Source organism: Lissotriton vulgaris, unplaced genomic scaffold, assembly GCF_964263255.1.
Source record: "Lissotriton vulgaris unplaced genomic scaffold, aLisVul1.2 SCAFFOLD_214, whole genome shotgun sequence".
In the NCBI taxonomy this organism is placed as follows: domain Eukaryota; kingdom Metazoa; phylum Chordata; class Amphibia; order Caudata; family Salamandridae; genus Lissotriton; species Lissotriton vulgaris.
The window spans coordinates 393,293-409,979 of record NW_028243866.1 but is presented as its reverse complement, the minus strand read 5'-3'; positions in this window follow the sequence as shown (position 1 = coordinate 409,979).

The window sequence follows — 16,687 nt, the reverse complement described above, 5'->3', positions numbered from 1 at the left end:
ATAAAAGGGATAAGGGGCAGCAAAACAGAGAAGCAGGGGCCACACCCCTGAAATGCAGTACACACACATTACATGGAGAGCAAAGCAACACTGACAACAATGTGGCACAAACCACAACACGTCGATAACAGGATACAACTGGGCCGACTGGGTGTAGACACTGGCCAAAAAAGTGGCATTGTAGGGAAATGTGAGATGACTATGTACAAGTACAAACACTCACACGTCTGTTGTCGAAATGTCCACTGTCCCCAATCAAATAGGCAGCTCCTCCAAAACAGCCACGATGGACACAGTCATGCAGTTTGTATGTAAAAATGTACAATGCGACAAAACACATGTGAATACATTGTTAAACTGCATCTCCCCTTCACATTTCAGAGGGACAATCAACACCTCATACAGAGCAGCCAGAACCTCTCTTCTCTGATGACGAAGAGGACCACCACAGCTTTGACTCCAACGCACTACAAGAGTTCATTGACAGCCTCAGCAGCACACCTCCAGGGGCAGGGCAGCTGCAACGAGGACACACCACCCCCTGCACAGACCACACAGCAGGCATCAACAACCACCACGGCTGCCTCCCAGGACCCCCACGAAGAGCACATTGCCTTCCAATGCCGTGTGTTGGGATGCCAGGAGAAGCTTGCTGAACAGGTGCCTTGGGCTTCGACCGCATGGTAGACAAACTAGATGCCATACGTTGATGTCTAAAACCGATCAGGGACCACTCACAGTCCCTAACAGACACCCACAGTCCGCTCCATGTTCTCCAACAAACCATGGCTGACATGCCCAGAGTCCTGACTCAAAGACAAGAACACCTGACCAGTCAGAGTGGCTCTATCGAGCTCGCCCTGGAGGTGGGAAACATGCGTAGGCTCATGGAGACTGTGGAGTGGGCCAATGCCGAAAGAGCGGCTGCCCCGGCTGCACACCAGCGAGTGGTAGCTGGGTTCCTCAATGACCTCAAAACCATCCTCATGGCATTGCTGCCACAAGGCCTGGTGCTGATGCATGCTGCTGCTGCTGTCACTACATCCACATCTCCGCCCCCTGAAGTGTCAGTGCCACACAGTGCAGCAGACATTCCACCTCTGGCCCATGAGGTGTCACTGCCACACAGTGCTGGAGAAAGGCCAGCACCAACCACACGTGAGGCACATGGAACAACAGAGGACAAAGATGTGGATGAATCTGCCATCGTGGTAAGAAGGACGCAGTAGCATTCATCTCCGCCATATGGCCGGTTTCAGCTTGGTTCTGCCCTCTGCATCATCACCTTCCACTGTCCCCTGAGACATTCTGCGACACTCACCTAGGACCTCACAGTGGACTGCCATATTCGGTTTGATTGCCAATGACACAGCAAATAGACTGCAGACTGAACTCTTCCTCTTCCTTCGGGCTTGTCATTCCCTGAAGGACTCAAGCTGGCCCTTCACGCACCAATATTGTAAAGTAGGGTTTGCATGGCCCTGTACTGCTTCAGATGCAACACACCACTGAATGTGCATTAAACATTCCGAATCACACAGATGTGTTGTGTACATGGTCTTTCATGTGTGGCAATATTGATGAATGTAGGGTCAGTGAATTTCCCCACGTTCATGTGGCTAATGTTGTTGGACTTGGGTCACAGGGTGACATATTACCGAATGTTGTCCAGGTGATGCAGACGCAACAACAGCGACACACGCATTAGTTACTTCCTTGTCCAGCCCCGTACTGAACCACGCCTAGAGCATTCGGGGTCATTGTTTATAACCCTTATGCTGGACTGGCATACGCCAGGTCAGCCCATTGTGCTTATGCTCCAGGGGGGGACAACAACGCTACATGTGCCAGGACTTCCCTGTGGTGATCTGCTGCTCACAGGTCTAGTTGTCAGCATGCCATGGCCACTCCCTCACAACTGGTATACATCCACTCCACACCCATCCAGCATACGCATCACACCACTTGTGACCCAGCCAATAAAAAGGGCCGTGAGCATGTGCATGACACCATTTCCAACCTCTCTCGGGGTGTATCTGTGTGGTGCGCAAGTAGGCATGGGGGCCCATGGGTCTGTGACATCATATTCCGCAGGCCCGGAGGTGACATGATGGCGTCCGCACCATGATACCCAATCATAGAGGGTCAACGGGACGGTAACTTTCGGTGCACTGAGGTAGGGGCACCTTAAGTGCTGAGCGGGAGTGCAACCTGCGATGATGCCCCGTCCCTGCGGTCCGGACTGCTCAGATTATGTGTGCCCGGCTGGACCACAGTGTAGGCATGAGCCTGCGGGCAGCGCGGGGCTACCGCCACGTGGCGTCACCTCCTGGATCACAGAGTTAGTGGCACCAATGAGGCTGAGCGGGTGTGTAGCCTGCGATGATGCCGGGGGCACTGGTACATATTCTTCCATGGAGAAATCAAGACCCAGCACCAAATGTGAGACCTGGGGGCCTGCGGAGCAGAGCTGCATGATGTAGAGGGTGATATGTCCGTGGGCCCCGGGCTCGGGGCTTGCATCGGCACGTGGTGGGCCCTCATTTCTACTCGCCAGTGGCGGAAGGTGAGCAGTGAGGCCTGAATGTGCAGAGGCGGGCATGCACTGCTGGGCGGCGGGAGGGGCTGTGGTGCAGCTGCTCGGGTGCGCAGGGGTGAGCATTCACCGCTGGGCGGCGGGAGTGGCTGGAGTGCAGCAGCCTGGGTGCGCTGAGTATTGAAGGCTCCGTCCTGGGGTCCAATGTGGCTTCCATCTGAGGTGTTCAGTTCGTATTTGTATTTGTATGTAACTCCATTCTATTGAGATTTGATAGGGATCACACCTTACTGGCCATGCTGTTGCTCGGAAGAAGGCCTTCACATGCGAGGGAACGCTGGGGAGGTACCGCTTGCCCGATGCCCTGCTGCTAGGGGTTTGACCTGACTATCTGCCTTCCTCTGACTATTGGGGTATCCGTTGGTTATGTGGGTTTCAGTTTGTTATGAGCCCACAGGTTATACACTCTTTTCATTATCCCCGAGGCCTGTGGCCTTACCTCGGATCTAGTTTTCATCGGCTCGTCCGAGCATGCTTGAGTACACATGATTTGTCAGGCAGAGCTGGGATGTTTACACATTGCCCGCTCGGTCAGCTCCTGCTATGCGGGAGAACTGACCATCGGTACCCCACATATGGGTGTATCCCAAATTTCTGTCTTTGTTGTTGCGGGGGGGGCAGGTTAGGTTGGGTGATGGGATGGCTTTGGCATGGTTGTGGTGCTGAAGTGGGCGGTGGATGGGTTGGGCCGGGACTGGGGTTGGGTGGGAGGTCTTTGTTTTTTACCAGGCGCACGACTATGTTGTGCAATATTTGCTGCAGCTTGGGGTCACAATGCTTTGAATACAATGTTTACTGCTTAATTTCCCTGCCACCAGGTAATGGGTAGTACTAATAAGTTTGCTACTTAGAATATCCGTGGATTGAATTCCCCACGGAAGATCAGGATGGTGTTTGCAGGCTTGTATAGTATGGAAGTGAGTGTCGCTTTCCTACAGGAAACAAATTTAACGGCTGAGTCAGTGCGGAACGTTGGGGGATGCTGGGCTAGTGTGAGAGCTTCTTCTTCGTATTCCTCGTATGCCAGAGGGGTGCTCACTTTGGTGAAGAAAGGGGTTCCCTTCACCGTAATTAAAGTAGAAGCGGATGATAATGGTAGGTTTGTTATGGTGCATGGTAGGTAGGATGGAGAGAGTGTGCTCTTGGTGAACATTTATGGGCCGAATGTGGATGACCCGGCATTCTTTTCGGATGTGTGGCGCCGGATTCTGCTGTTTCCGCCTGCTGAAATTATTTGGGGTGGGGACTTTAATGTGCATCTGGATACGGTTAAGGATCGGCATGGTTCTGGTGAGATTCGACAAAAAAGTGCATCGGCTCTGCTGTGGGGTCTTATTGATGCTGGACATGTACATGACATCTGGGTATACACCTGTTACAACGCATTCGTTACTCCGCACTACCATTACAACGCGACTTTTACAACGCATACCATTACAACGCATTGCGCTGGGGGGCGCTCTAGGATAGGATCCAACACCTTCCCTAGGGTCCACGGGGACTGGAGTTAGAATAGTAAATTATACTTACCACTATCCAGCACCTCAAAGCGCTATGCGTTGTAATGGTATGCGTTGTAATGGTCGCGTTGTAACGGTAGGTAGTTGTAATAGTATGCGTTGTAACATGGTACATCCGACATCTGGCGGTTGCGCCACCCAGAAGCTTGCGAGAGCACGTGTGTGTCTTCGGGGTGTGGCTCATGGTCACGTATTGATTATTGGTTGATCTCTGGTGAGGTGGGTCATTGGGTCCAGAGTGTTGCACATGGGGCCAGAACTCTTTCCGACCATTCCCCAGTCCTTATGGAGGTGACGTTGCCGGAGTATAGGGCGCCACAGTTTGCTTGGCGACTCCAGCCATCGGAGCTTAAGGACCCAGTATTCAAACACACTATTGAGGGGGTGATCGAGAATTATTTTAGGGAAAATGAGGGCACGGTGGACAGTGCGGGGTCTTGTGGGAGGCTTCAAGGTTACCATCAGGGGTGCATGCATAGGGGCGCAGGCGGGGGTTTTACGGGATATTAGGTGCCGGACACGGAAGCTGGCTGCAGACATCACTGTCTTGGAACGAGCCTTTGATGATGATCCAACTGCAGATAAGCTGGCACAGATACGTGACCTTGTCACTGAACATAATGACGCAGTGGACCAGGAGATACAACATTGCTCTCGGCGTAGGATAGCGCAGTATTCTGGGGAGGGTGGGCGGCCTAGCCGCTCTCTCGCCCAGACACTTAGCGAAACCCAGAGTCAGGAGCCCATAAATGAACTCCTTGATGACGCAGGCGAAGCCCGTCACTCGACGGAGGAGCTCTGTGATATCGTGATGAAATTTTATAAAGATCTCTATGCTGCCAGAGACTTCTCTTTAACTGCGGAGACGCATGACTATTTGGACGATGTGGCATTAAACTGGCTATCTCAAGCCCACTGAGAATATTTGGTGCAACCGTTTGGCGAGGAGGACGTGCGGGAAGATATAATGGCTCTTCCTACATGTAAGGCCGCTGGGCCTGATGGCCTGCCGAGTGAATTCTATAAGACATTTGCTACAGCTTTAGCCCCACGGTTGCTAGAGGTCTACACAGAGGCCTTGCCACTGTCGCTATGGAGGCCTTGATGGTCACTCTTCTGAAGCCTGACAAGCCCCCTAAACAGTGTGGGTCATACAAGCCACTCTCCATTATCATTATTGATACAAAAATGTTGGCAAAAATGATTGCCACTAGACTCCAACCCCTGGTGCCCTTGCTGGTCCTACCGGATCAGTCTGGTTTCGTGATGGAGAGATCCACCACGCACAATCTCCGCACGTTATTCTCCATGTTGCATTACTTCAAACCTGAGTTTCAAGCCGTTGTGGTGCTTCTCGACGCTGCAAAGGCGTTCGATTCTGTCCATTGGTCCTACATGTTTACGGTTCTCAGCAGAATGGGTTTTCCCACCTTTTTCGTGCAGTGGATCCGGGTTCTTTATAACGGGCCTGTTGCCAGAGTGCGGGTCAATGGCAGGGTCTCCTCCTTATTCCCTATAGAAAGGTGCACGCGGCAGGGGTGCCCTCTGTCACCTATACTCTTCTCCTTGGTAATCGAACCCCTGGCTTGCAAGCTTTGCCAAAAACAATCTGCCACAGCTTTACGGTTTCGACAGCGCCCGCTCATTGTCTCGCTATATGCAGATGACATGCTGCTTTACGTTCGGGAATCGTCGGTCTATCTTTCGCCATTGTTGAGGGAGTATGTCCAATTTGAGAGGTTTTCTGGTTTGGGCATTAATTGGTCCAAATCCGTGGTCTTCCCACTTACGGAGGGCATGAGGGAGGTAGACCTAGACTTTCCACTGACCTGGACTTCTGAGCCCGTAAAATATTTGGGGGTGATGACTAATAGGGATCCTGCTGTAGTAGTCGCCAAGAATTATGGGCGCGCCGCTGTGCGCATAACGGAGCAGGCGGAACGGTGGGAACGTCTCCCCTTGTCGTTGGCAGATAGGATTGCGGTTGTAAAAATGGTGTTCCTGCCTAAGATGTTGTACCTTTTTATTAACATCCCGATTAAACTGAATATGTCCTTCTTCCACACGTTGCAGTCGGCGCTGCTCACATTTGTCTGGGGGGGTAAGAAATCGCGATGCAGATAGGATCTTCTAGTGCAGCCTTTTGATCAGGGCGGCTTCGAAGTTCCAGATCTTCGCTTGTATTACATTTGTGCTCAAGCCCACTTTGCCCATTACAGGCATTTCCCGAAGCAATTCCAGACTCATGTAGCCATTGAGGCAGATGCGGTCCTTCCCCTTCAGGTACAGGCTATGGTTCTCTCTTGCGGCTTAGGTGGGTCTAGGCAGGAAATTAATCCCCCACTGTGCACGTCTTGGGCGTGGAAAGCTCTGGCTGCTAGAGCTCAGATCCCATACTTATATGCTCCTCTATTGCCCATAGCTGCACATGTGGGTATTTCGGCCGCTCGGGAACTCGCTGCATTGAAGGAGCTTGCAGCTGCAAATATTGTCCGGCTGGGGGATCTATACACGGGGGGGCAGATTTAAAACCCTTGATGAGGCCCAGAATGGCGCTACTCGGTCCTTTGTTTCGCTTCATGTACGTCAGGGTACGGCAAGCCGTGCTGATTGCATATCCGAGCTTTCCAGAGGAGCCGATGACTCTTAGGGCATTACAGGCAATGCTGACCGGGGCGAGCCGTAGGGGACTTATTACGAGGCTCTACTATGCTTCTCAATGGGAGCAGGAATTTGAGGATCACCCGTCGCGTCAACGCTGGCAATCAGCAATAAATAATCCGATTTCGATGGAGGTATGGATGGCATGCTGTCAACTTACGGGCCGTCTTATGGCCAACTGCAACCTCAGGATCATTCACTTTAAATTCCTGCATATTACTCGCCTCTGCAACTCCATAGGTATGGCCTGAGGGACTCGGCAAGGTGTGTGCGGTGTGGTGCTGATGATGCCGATTTCTATCATGTTGCCTGGTTATGTGGGGAAGTTTTTGCATTTTGGACGGAAGTGGCTCGGATTCTGTCGGAAGTAGTGCTTGAGCTGGTTGCCTGTACGCCTAAACTTTACCTTTTAGGGTATGTGAACCAGCTGAAACCTGCCAAGAGACGCCTTGTGGCGGTCTCAACTTTGATGGCAAAGCGAGTGGTGGCGAGGAAATGGGGATCGAGGTCTGCCCCTACTGTAAAGCTGTGGTTTACGGATCTGGCCTATTGTAGAGACCTGTTGCAGGCCTACGAGGAGGAGTTACCTGAGGCCTCTCGCCCTAAGGACATTTGGAGCCCTATTACTGCATATATGCTGGCACACCCTGATATGCTTTAACCCCTTCCATGCTGATGACAGAACGGTTCCGTCATCAGCATCGGTTGAGCTGTGCTGATGACGGAACCGTTCCGTCATGACTCCGCCCGCGCAAGGCTGAGTCAGCACAGGCGGGGAATACGCCCCGCACGCAAGGGGTTAAAGTGCGCGTTTTCAAGCATGGCACTGTTGTGGAGACTTTATAAACTGTCACTGACTGGGAAGTGCTTCGCTCCTAAACCCCAAACTCTGTGTTCTGGTATTACTATGATGATGTTACCTGTTTTACAACTAGCCGTTATGCAGCACCTATCCTAGTGGAATCCCCTGTGTGTAGGGCTTCGCAGCATTCCCAATGCCTGGTGGCTGTTTTCTCTGGAGGGAGGCGGGGGCGGGAGTTGGGATATTTATGTGCTTAATGTGTCTGTTTGAATACTCATTGGGAGGCGTGTCGCGGCTCTTGCATCCTCCTGTTTTATGCATATTTTTGCGATATGTGACACTCGCATTGCCAATGAAGATATATGCTGTACGCTGCTTTGTTGAAACCTCTAATAAAAAGTTTAATTAAAAAAACATTGTCATGTTAGGAAAGGAGACATTGGAGGGCTGAGCGATCATTGTGCTCTTGCAATATGTTGTGCACAGAAAGCTGATCTGTGAAATAGTAGGCATAGGACCAGAAAACGTGTTCTGGGCACGTCAAGCATTCAACATGAAGGGGGGCATGAGAGAAGCCTGCTTAGTGAGGCATGGCTGGTAGGACCCTCATTCTGGAGGGAGTTGGAGAAAGGATCAAAGAGTACTTGGGTATTCAAAAGCACATGGATACCCTCACGAGTGACAAGTAGCTCTCTATAAATCTACCTATTGATTGAAAAAAGGACAGGTGTTGAATTGCCGTGGGCCAGGTGTAGTGTTTTTAGTTTTGGGCTTGCTTGCGGGGGCTGGCCACCATTGAAAGTATGTGGATACCATGAGCTATAATACATGCATTCCCCGGCTCTAATTTCCTTATTACAGGTGGCTTGACATTGTTAGTTACCTGTAATAAAGAAATGACGTAGCTGCTCAACTGTAATAAGTTATTAAAGATGAGTTCTCGGAGGCGTGGCTTGGACGCCGCGCAAGATGGACGGCTAGGTGAGGAGCTCCTCCGCGGCGGAACATCTCCTTCTACTTTTCCTGATGTAAGGGAGACCGGACTTCTTCCAAAACACCGTAATTCGAGACCGGAGTGTGCCGTCAGCATGAGGTGTGTCTTCCCAACTTCTACTCACCAGCCTTAATGACTTTTCTTCGTTTTTGAATTTCGAGCTGCCGGGACCCGCCATTTTGGAACCCGCCTCAGTGCCGACGGTTTCCTTGCGGACTTGTTCTCCTTCAGCTTCTTGCAGCTACCGGCCTCACACCACCGGTTATTCTTGGAACCTGGACTTTGGAGGTGAGCTTTTGGGGGCATTTTGATTATTTATGCCCCTCTTCCGCCTCAGGTCGCTCTAACTTTTTGCCATGTGTCCGCCATTTTGCAATAATCGCGGCTGATTGCGAGCCGCGGTTTCTGCTCCGCTCCTCACACTTTGTTGCCGTCTACAATGTTCCTCTGCTATTTGCCATCTCATACCCTCCTCTGATCTCTACGGCCGGCACATAGACTTGCCACATGTTTTCTTTTATGATGTGCGCTTTTCCAGTGGTGACTGTTTCCTAACCCATCGACCCCAACATAATAGCTGACTGAGCACCCTAGCTACGGAGCGCTTGTCACTGAAACGCCTAATTGTGCCTGCTTTTGTCACTAAAGATAAGTGTTGTGGGAAACTCCTTTCAGTCTGAATAAACGCCCTTTCATCTGAAGCGCTTGTCAGAGAAGCAGCGCCCCTGAGGCATTAGTAGAGCGGTCCTTCCCGCGCTAGAATCCGTGTTAACCTCAGCGCGAGGGAGTTGAAGTGTCAGGTGCTCCCAGCCTCAGCTGTTGGTCATTTGCTGTACATTTTTACTGAATCCGTTTGAACCACAGAAAGAGAGAGTTTAAGTGTCAGTCTCAGCTGTTACCCATCTGCTGTACATTTTGACCGTCACGTTTCAGTCAGGGAAGCCCAGCGCAGGTGAAGAATTCCTTTCGTCATGGTCTTTGCCTTTATCGCCACCTACTGGATATTGGAATTACAGCTGCATGTGATACTTTAATATTTCACGATCTTTGCCAGAGTTTCAGCCCTGCTTTTAAAAATTGAATGCTATTGGTTTGAGGATCGTCTTGGGAGGCACTATCTGTTATTTGAACAAACAGTCTGGACTACCTTCTTTTAATCATAAGACTGCCATATGTGAAATAGAGTATTCACCCTAGGCATTTTTATGAATGTCAGCCTGTCAGTTCATCATATCACTGACAGGCACAGCTGATGTTACTTTCCATTGTTGACCTGCAGTAATTTCATCGCTGATAGGCACAGCCTAACAGTTTGAGGGCACAGTTGTCACCATCCAATGGGTCTCATTCCTGATGCTAATGTATACTATTAAGGTTCTCATCTCATACTAGAGACATCTTCTGTCAGATTTTTCAGGAATGTTGGTTCCCTCTTGGCAGGCTCAACGGATTACGCTGCTCACATAACTATGGATTAGGCCCTCCAGTTGTCAGCTATAATGGCGATTCTTTTCTAATCAATCCTCAACAGTAATGTGCAGAACAGTCCAAGCGGAATAATCAGCATCACCAGCCCACTCTTGCTCTCAGTGTCTCAGCCTTCTACTTTTCCATCCAGATTCCCTCACATATACTATCTCCGGCAGTACTTTTATGACATATTCTCCCCTATGGTGAATTTGCGCAGGCCCAAATTTGTATTCAAAGCCTCTGCAGTTACTCCTGTACATTCTTCCACCTTGGATACCTCTTGTCGGTCAGTCGTGATGGCGACTTCCTCTTCTCAACGTGCATCTTCAGGCCAACCGCCAGCGAACAGATCATCACCTTCTGCATCGACCTCCAAGAGACTTAAGCAAAACTCCCCTACACCAGATTCTCCTCCTTCGCACTCCATTGACTTAATTCTAGAAGAAATTTGTGCGTTGCGTCCATTCATTGAGGAAACAAGTAAAGACATGCAACTCTTAAAGGACAAATGGGAGGTCATGTATACTCGTATCTCCTCCATGGAACAGCAGATTCCTGAGGTTCAGTCCAACTCACGACGCATTGACTCGTTAGAAAAGACTGTCCTCTCTTTACAGCGCCACACAGAGGATTTGGAAAATCGTAATAGACGGAACAACCTCCGTATTTATGGTTTGCCGGAAACTCTTGAGGGGGATGACCCTGTCACTTTCTTCTCATCCTTCCTTCCGAAATTATTGGACATGCCACCTTCCACATCCCTCAGCATTCAAAGAGCACATAGACTTGGGGCACGCTCGTCAACCTCTACCAAACCTCGTGGTGTTATCATCCTTTTTCTGAGATTTACAAACTTGTTGTCCATTATTTCTGCAGCCAGAACCAAAAAACAACTATCTTGGCAAGGTCAACATGTTTATATCTCCCAGGATGTCTCTTCTGCCACTGCTGCACGACAAAAGGAATTCCTGGCTCTTCGTCCCTCTCTGCGCTCTCTTGGAGCCCGATATGGCTTGTTCCACCCATGTACCTTCAGAGTCACCCATCAGAACAAGTCTTGGTCTTTTCAAGATCCTGACGAACTCCGTAATTTTCTTCTTTTGCATAGCAATGATGGCATGGAATCTTCGCCTTCAAATAGTGGCTGATACATGTTGTTATATCTTTTGATGACTGTTTCCTGTCTTTCGCTATGAATGGTCTTTCGCTGTTTTTTCCTATCTCTGTTGTCCTCCCATTATACCTGGTTCTAATTTGTTCTTAATCTTTCTAACTCCTTGTTACTTCTCTCCTATGTTCCTCCGGTTTTTCTCTCTTTCTCTGCATCACTTCTGTCTTATCTCATATTGCTTAGAATATATATATTATGTTCCTGAGTTAACTGTTGTTCTTTCTTTCCTTCCCCATGCAGATATGTCTCGGTTTCCCCTTCACCATGTGTCATCCTTTGTACCCCTGTGAGACTTCGGTACGGTTGTGCTTCTGATCCTGGTTTACCCGTCTTGCCCCGCGTCACCACTTCCCCACCTCCATTGTGTACCCCCCCCCCCCTTCAGGTATGTTTCTTGCAGTCATCCTTCTGGATTTGTACTGTCTTCTATGCATTCTCTCTTTTCTTTCCTCCTCTCCTTTCTCAGACCCTTTTCCTTTTTCTCCGCTCTCCTTCTTCCCTCCTTTCCTATTTCTTCTCTTTTCTTCCCCCTTTCTCCTATTTTTCCTTATTCTTTCTTCTAATACTCTACTGGTTATCGTAATTTTATTATGCTATTGCTTGCTTTACTACTTGTACAGTATGTTCTTGCACCTTTCAGTTTTGAACAGTTTATTATATTGTAAATTTCAAAGTTATCTCATGGAATGTGAAAGGATTTAACCATCCTATTAAACGGCAGAAAGTACTCTCCCACCTCTCCTCTTATAACCCCGATATTGTTCTCATTCAAGAAACCCATCTTTCAGATGTTGAATCCTTAAAACTTAAAAGATTGTGGGTTGGCAATGTTTTGTTTTCTCCAGCTTCCCATAAGAAGAACGGTGTTGCTATTTTAATTCACAAACGTCACAAATGTAAAGTCCTTCTCGAAGACAAAGATGATGAGGGGCGTTGGATTCTTGTTAAGCTGATTATTAATAATATCCCTCTTACTTTGCTCAATGTTTATGGTCCTACAGGTTTTGATTCCTCTTTTTGGCCCGTAATTACTGCAAGATGTATTCAACATAAAGATGCTTCCTTCCTTATGGGCGGGGATTGTAATCAAATCATCGACCCCTTTTTAGACCGCAAATCCTCTGTACGATTCACTCCCCACAAACCCCATAAACAGTTTCTCGATACTATCGCACAGGTTCACCTTGTAGATTCCTGGAGGCTCACACACCCAGACACTATTGATTTTTCTTTTTTCTCCCCACCACATGCCTCTTTTTCCCCCTTTCTCCTATTTTTCCTTATTCTTTCTTCTAATACTCTACTGGTTATCGTAATTTTATTGTGCTATTGCTTGCTTTACTACTTGTACAGTATGTTCTTGCACCTTTCAGTTTTTAACAGTTAATATATTGTAAATTTCAAAGTTATCTCATGGAAAGTGAAAGGATTTAACCATCCTATTAAACAGCAGAAAGTACTCTCCCACCTCTCCTCTTATAACCCCGATATTGTTCTCATTCAAGAAACCCATCTTTCAGATGTTGAATCCTTAAAACTTAAAAGATTGTGGGTTGGCAATGTTTTGTTTTCTCCAGCTTCCCATAAGAAGAACGGTGTTGCTATTTTAATTCACAAACGTCACAAATGTAAAGTCCTTCTCGAAGACAAAGATGATGAGGGGCGTTGGATTCTTGTTAAGCTGATTATTAATAATATCCCTCTTACTTTGCTCAATGTTTATGGTCCTACAGGTTTTGATTCCTCTTTTTGGCCCGTAATTACTGCAAAATGTATTCAACATAAAGATGCTTCCTTCCTTATGGGCGGGGTTTGTAATCAAATCATCGACCCCTTTTTAGACCGCAAATCCTCTGTACGATTCACTCCCCACAAACCCCATAAACAGTTTCTCGATACTATCGCACAGGTTCACCTTGTAGATTCCTGGAGGCTCACACACCCAGACACTATTGATTTTTCTTTTTTCTCCCCACCACATGCCTCTTTTTCCCGTTTAGATTATATTTTTTTTTCCTCTTCCTTATCTCAAACTCTTATCTCCTCGTCTATTGAACCTATTGTCATTTCTGATCATTCCCCTATTATCACTGATTTTGATCTTTCTCCTCCAGCTCCTAAATCTTCTCGTTGGCGTTTTAATTCTTCCCTACTTACAGACCCTCTTTTCTCTTCCTCTTTTCGCTCCTTTACGTCTGAATTCTTCCAGCTTAACTCTACTCCTAATATCTCTCCCCATGTTCTTTGGGACTCTTTCAAGGCCACAGCCCGCGGTTTTATTATTGATTTTGTTTCCAAAAAAAAGAAGAAATTTCTCCAAAAGCGCAAAGTTACTCTTGCACATATCAAATCGCTTGAACACCAATTTTATACCTCCTCTCCTACTCAAATACCTTCTGAACTGCTTCAAGCTAAAATTGCATTTAACAAACTTACTACAGATTCGGCCTCTTCCTTTCTCCTTCGAGGTAGTACTCGGTATTACGGGGGACGTAACAAATCGGGCAAATTGCTTGCTAATTATCTGAAATCTCGTAAAGAAAGAACTCTCATAGACTCTATCTACTCCCCTTCTAACGTCCTCTTGCATACAGATAAAGATATTTTACAACAGTTCCAATCCTTCTATGAGTCTTTATATTCTCCTGAGAATCCCCCTACCCCAGATCTCCTACAATCATATTTTGAGGGTTTGCCTAAACCAGATGCTTCTACACTTAACTTCTCAGACATTGAGGCGGATTTTACCCTCTCTGAATTATCTACAGCGCTCTCTTCTCTAACCAAGGGTAAGACTCCGGGGTCTGATGGCTTTCCCGTTGAATTTTACTTACACTTCTCTGATCTTCTCTTACCTAAACTTCTTTTTCTTTTTCAATCTTTTTGCTCCACAGGTTTGGCTCAAGGCTCCTTTCAGGATGCTACCATCTGCCTCATACCTAAGGAAGGGCGTGACCCAAAATACTGTAAGAATTATCGGCCGATATCCCTAGTCAATGTGGACTATAAAATATATGCAAAACTATTAGCCCTTCGTCGTGATCTTTTTATGCCTCATCTTATTGGGAAGGAACAATGTGGTTTTGTTAAGGGCCGCCTCACCTCGGACAACTCCAGACTCCTCCTCAATGTTCTCAACAAAGCTTCCTCTCTCTCTATCCCCCTTGCAGCTATCTCGGTTGATGCCGAAAAAGCCTTTGATCGAGTTGACTGGTCCTTTCTTATGGCTTCTCTGAAATGGCATGGCTTTGGTCCGAAATTTATCTCCTATGTTTCTTTGATATATTCTATGCCCAAAGCTTCGGTCCTTGTTAATGGTCAACTTACCACCCCTTTTATCCTTCAACGTGGTGTACGTCAGGGCTGTCCTCTTTCCCCTCTTCTTTTTATTTTAGCTCTTGAACCCTTCATTTCTTCTATTCGTAACAACCCTTCCATTTCTGGTTTCCCTTATGGTGAACATCAACTTAAGTTATCGGCTTATGCGGATGACATCCTTCTATTCATTTCCGATCCACAGACTTCTGTCCCGGCCCTAATGCATGAATTTGGAAGATTTTCCCAGGTTTCAGGATATAAAATTAATTCGGATAAGACGGAGATTCTTCCTATTACAAAATTCTGCCTTCCACATTTATTTACTTCCACCGGTTTTGCCTGGAACAGTACGAAAATAAAATATCTAGGCGTCCTCTTCTCTAACTCTATCCTTTCTTCTATCCGGCTTAACATGAGTGCAGTCATCTCTAGAATTGATTCACTTCTCTCTTCCTGGAATCCTCTATACCTTTCCTGGTGGGGTCGTCTTGACTCGATTAAAATGATGATTGCTCCAATTTTGATCTATTTACTCTCCATGCTCCCTGTACATATTCCAGCTCTCTACTTCCGTCGCATTGATTCTCTTTTATCCAAATTCCTTTGGAAACAGAAGAAAGCTCGTATATCTATCTCAGCTCTTCGTAAACCTAAATCAAATGGGGGGATTAATTTCCCAAACTTCCGTCTTTATCATAAGTCCTTCTCTCTTCGCCAAGCCTCACGTTGGTTAGCGCAAGACGTGACCCCTTTTGCCCCTTTATGGTTATCGGTTGAACGTGAGTTACTCCTTCCTTATTCTTTTCAGGATGCACTTCGCTTTACTACCAAGGCTCCTTGTCTAAACCCTCCATTATTCAAACATACCTCCTCTCTTTTGCGACCCTTACTGTCCACAGCCTCTCTCTCCCGTGAATCCTTCTTATCGTCACCCATTTGGTATAACTCATATATTCTCATACGGAACAGACCTATTGCCTGGGCGGCATGGAGATCAAAAGGTATTATCTGGGTTCATCATCTCTTTGATGGTTCGTCTCCTCGTTCCTTCCCCCAATTTCAGACCCAGTTTCATTGTCCTACATCGTTTGCAAAGAAATACTACATTCTCATGGACATTGTTCTTGAGCGATACTACTCTTTATCCACGGATGAACTATCCACCTCCCCTTCCTCCATACTCACCATTCTCTCTACTATTCCTAAGGCTTCTCTTATTTATAGATACTTCTCTGCTCCTGACCCTGATCGTCCCAAGTCAAAATTAGAACTCTCTTGGGAAAAGGACTTCAACTGCTCGTGGCCGACCTCTCTTTGGAACAAACTTTGAGCGAAATCCTTGAAGACCTCTCGCACTGCATCCCTCACTCAATCCTTATTTTTCTTCCATCATAGACTCTATCTCTCTCCTCTTTCCCTTTCTCGTTTCCTTTCTTCTTCTACTAGCAACTGTTGGACCTGTGATGCTCCCAATACTGATCTTTATCATCTTTTCTTTCTCTGTCCTTCTGTCCGTCGTTTTTGGTTTCAAGTGTGGTCCCGCATCTCTCAAATCTTTCATCTTTCTATTTCCTTTTCTACCTCTTTGGTTTTTTTTAGGTAGCCTGTCAGAAGCTTTAGATCTCCCCCCACATTCATGTGGTCTTTTTGACCTTTTTTTAGCACTTGCACTCCAACATATTGCCTCCAATTGGAAGTCCTTGAACAACCTCTCCATAACCTCCTGGTGGAATTTATTATGTCATTCTCATAGATTGGATGTTGCCTTTGGGTCCTCCTGCAAACCCCCACAAAATGTTGAACTTTACTGGTTACCTCTCACCTTATACTTAGATCATTCTGCCAAAAAGACTTATACTTCATTGACCCCTGACAATTTTAAACCCCCTTGAACGTTTGTACTTCTGCTTGTAAGTTTATGCTTCAGTTTTTCACTATTGCAGTTTCTTGTTTCCTTTGTTATTCATATTTTAATAATGTTTTTAACACGTGCATTTACTGTTCTATTTGCAATCACCTAATTTGCTTCTCTTATATTGTAACCTTCACTGTATTATGCTTTGTTCCCTTTTCCCCTCCCCTCCCCTCCTTCCCTCCCTTAAAAACTCTTAAAATGCTTTGTTCCTTCTTGTGCCATCAGCTGACTTAATTTTAG